This window comes from Molossus molossus, unplaced genomic scaffold, assembly GCF_014108415.1.
Source record: "Molossus molossus isolate mMolMol1 unplaced genomic scaffold, mMolMol1.p scaffold_m16_p_8, whole genome shotgun sequence".
In the NCBI taxonomy this organism is placed as follows: domain Eukaryota; kingdom Metazoa; phylum Chordata; class Mammalia; order Chiroptera; family Molossidae; genus Molossus; species Molossus molossus.
This window is the reverse complement of record NW_023425402.1, coordinates 59012097-59016272: the sequence shown is the minus strand read 5'-3', so window position 1 is coordinate 59016272 and position 4176 is coordinate 59012097. Positions and strand designations below refer to the sequence as shown.

General features: G+C 36.9%; 1 non-coding gene across 1 annotated transcript; it reads left to right on the top strand.

The window, feature by feature from the left end:
• Positions 1-3854: 3854 nt before the first annotated feature.
• Positions 3855-3959, top strand: LOC118622083. The gene has a single exon (XR_004957916.1). It is a non-coding gene; the product is annotated as a U6 spliceosomal RNA (small nuclear RNA).
• Positions 3960-4176: the final 217 nt, after the last annotated feature.

Sequence of the window (4176 nt, the reverse complement as noted above, 5' to 3'; positions counted from 1 at the left end):
CCAGCACTTGCTGTTTAATGATTTGTTGATGGCAGCAATTCTGAGAGGTGTGAGGTGATGCCTCATTGTTATTTTAATTTGCATCTCTCTGATGATTAGTGATGTTGAGCATTTCTTCATATATCTCTTGGCCATTTGTATGTCCTGTTTGGAGAGGTGTCTATTTAGGTCCTCCGCCCATTTTTTAAATTGGGTTCTTTGTCTTCCTTTTGTTGAGTTGTGTGAGTACTCTATATATTTGGGAAATTAACCCCTTATCTGATGTATCATTGGCAATTATGGTCTTCCATTTGGGTTCCCTTTTTATTTTGATGCTTGTTTCTTTTGTTGTACAGAAACTTTTTAGTTTGATGTAGTTCCATTTTTCCCTTGTTTTCCCTTGCCTTAGTCATTGTATCAATGAAAATTCTGCTGCGTGTAATGTCTGAAATTTTGTTGCCTACATTTTCTTCTAGGATTTTTTATGGATTCATAGGTCACATTTAAATCTTCTATCCATTTTGAGTTTATTCTTGTATATGGTATAAGTTGGTGGTCAAGTTTCATTTTTAAGCATGTAGCTGTCCAATTTTCCCAACACCATTTATTGAAGAGGCTATCTTTACTCCACTGTATGTTCTTGCCACCTTTGCAAATATTAATTGAGCATAATGTCTTGGGTAAATTTCCAGGTTCTCTGTTCTGTTCCACTGATCAATATGACTATTCTTGTGGCAGTACCAGGTTGTTTTGATTACAATGGCTTTGTAGTATAATCTGATATCTGGTATTGTGATTCCTCCTGCTTTGTTCTTCTTTTCAAATTGCTGTGCTATTCAGGGTCTTTTTTGTTTCCATATAAATTTTTGGAGTATTTGTTCTAGTTTTGTGAAATATGTCATTGGTATTTTAATGGGGATTGCATTGACTCTGTAGATTGCTTGGGTAGTATGAACATTTTAATGATGTTAATTCTTCCAATCCATGAACAAGGCATATGCTTCCACTTTTTTATACCTTCTTCTATTTCTTTTTCCAATGTCCTGTGGTTTTCTGCAAACAGGTCCTTTACTTCTTTAGTTAAGTTTATTCCTAGGTATCTTAATTTCTTTTGTTGCAATGGTAAATGGGATTGTTTTTATAGTTTCTCTATCTGTGTGTTCTTTACTGGTGTATAAAGTACCAATAATTTCTGGATGTCAATTTTATATCCTACTACTTTGCCAAATTATTTATTAAGTCTTGTGGTTTTTTTTTCTTTTTCTTTATTGATTTTTAGAAAGAGAGGAAGGGAGAGGAAAAGAGAGATAAAAACATTAATGAGAGAGAACATCTATTAGCCGCCTCTTGCATGACCCCCACTGGGGATCAGGCCCACAACTTGGGCATGTGCCCTGATCAGGAATCGATCAGGGGCCTCTTGATACATGGGTCCATGCTGAACCACTGAGCCACACTGGCCGGACTAAATCTAGTAGTTTTTGACAGAGTCTTTAGGGTTTTCTATGCACAATATCATGTCACTGCCATTTGACCCAGTGACCCCACTTCTAGGAATATATCCTAAGAAGCCTGAAACACCAATCAGAAAGAACATATGTACCCTATGTTCATAGCAGTATTATTTACAATTGTTAAGATTTGGAAACAGCCCAAGTGTCCATCAGTAGATGAGTGTGTAAAAAAGCTGTGATACAGCCCTGACCATTTTGGCTCAGCAGTTGGAACGTCAGCCTGCAGACTAGAGAGTCTTGGATTCGGTTCCTGCTAAGGGCATGTACCTCCGTTGTGGTTTGTCCCAACACCATTTGGGATAGTGTGGGTGGCTGTGAGCTAGTGTGTCTCTCTCACATTGATGTTTCTCTCTCTCTCTTCACTCCTTTCTCTCTCCCATTCTATCTAAAAATAAATGAAAAAAAAAAGTTGTGGTACATATACACAATAGACTACCATGCAGCTGTAAGAAAGAAAGTCTCTTATCCTTTGAGAAGACATGGAGGGACCTGGAGAGTATTATGTTAAGTGTAATAAGTTAATCAGAAAAGGACAAGTATCACATGATGTCACTTATTTGTGGAATATAATTACAAAATAAGGTGATGAACAAAATAGACCCAGAAACATAGCCCTCGTGTACAGACTGACAAACTTCAGAGGAGGGGGTGGGGGGGAGGGAAGAGATAAACCAAAAACTTATGCATATAAGTATAAACAATTGACACAGACAACAGTACTGGGGGTGGGGAGGAACGGGAGGAGTGTTTCAAGGGGGGGGAAAGAGAAAAATCTCTAACAAAAAAATCAATTAAACCAATTTACACCATACACAAGAATAAACTCAAAATGGATAAAAGACTTAAATGTAACTCATGAATCCATAAAAATTCTAGAAGAAAATGTAGGCAACAAAATTCCAGATATCATATGCAAAAGAATTTTCACTGATACTTCACCTAAGGCAACAGGAATAAAGGAAAAAATGAACACATGGAACTATATCAAACTAAAAAGCTCCTGTACAGCAAAAGAAACAACCATGAAAACAGAAAGGGATCCCACTATATGGGAGAGCATAATTGCCAATGATGCATCAGATAAGGGGTTAATTTCCAAAATACATAGAGTACTCATATAACTGAAGAAAAGGAAGACTCATAATCCAATTAAGAATGGGCAGAAGACCTAAACACACACCTCACCAAACAGGACATACAAATGGCCAAGAGACATATGAAAAATGCTCAATGTTACTAATCATCAGAGAGATGCAAATTAAAACAACTATGAGGTATCACTTCATACCTGTCAGAATGGCCGCCATCAACAAATCATCAAACAAGTGTTGGCGAGGGTGTGGAGAAAAGGGGACTCTAGTACACTGCTGGTGGGAATGCAGACTGGTACAGCGACTATGGAAAATACTATGGTGTTACCTCAAAAAGTTAAAAATTGAACTGCCATTTGACCAAGTGATTCCACTTCTAAGAATATACCCTAGGAGCCTGAAACACCAATCAGAAAGAATATATGTACCCCTATTTACAATAGCACTATTTACAATAGCTAAGATATGGAAACAACCCAAGTATCCATCAGTAGATGAGTAGATAAAAAAGCTGTAGTGTATATACACAATGGAATACTATGCAGCTGTAAGAAAGAAAGATCTCTTATCCTTTGAGATGACATGGAGGTACCTGGACAGTATTATGCTAAGCGAGACAGATCAAGCAGAGAAAGACAAATATCACATGATGTCACTTATTTGTGGAATATAATGAACTAAACAAACTGATGAACAAAATTGACCCAGAGACATGGAGGTCGGGCACAGACTGACAAACCTTAGAAGAGCGGGTGTTGGGGGGGAGAGATAAACTACAGAACTTATATGCATGTATTCATGACCAATGGACATAGACAACAAAGCTGAGAATGGGGTGGGGAGGATGGGGAGGAGGGTGTCAATGGGGGAGAAAGGAGAAACATCTGTAACAAAAACAAATTAATAAAAATGATTTAAAAAAGGAGTACATGAATCAATAAAAAAATTTAAAAATGTAATATTATATCTTATCTCACCTCCCATGTGCTCTTGTGAATGCAATGATAAAATAAACTAACATATTAAGTACAACTTTTAAAAAAATTATTGGTGACCATCTTAGTATTATACATTAAAAACAAAAGTCAACTCCATCTTATTTTCTAATTTAGTGGCTTAACACAAATAGGCTTGACTGGTCAGCATAGAAATCAAAGCACACCAAACACACTTGTTGTTTCCTCAGTAATACAACTAAGACTAAAACGGATTGTGATTTTTGTCTGTGTAATAACGAAGTTTAAGATTAAAACAACATTAATTACATCCAGTGCTTACTTCAACAGCACATACACTAAAATTGGAATGATACAAAGATTAGCATGGCCCCTGCAGACTCATGAAGCCTTCTATATAATAATTATAACAATGTCCAGGATGGAAGGTTGAGAGCAGTTACTACCATGTGACATTGTCAGATTTAGATTTATCATGCCTGCTAACTTATTCACCTTTTTACTTTCTGTTTCACACTAAATAGGAAAGGAGTACCTCAAGTTTGTTTGCCACTTCCTAGGGCAAGTATGGGTATCGCAGACAGAGACCCCGGGTCCTCAATTCCCCAAATTCTTCTCCTGAGTGTCATTGCCATC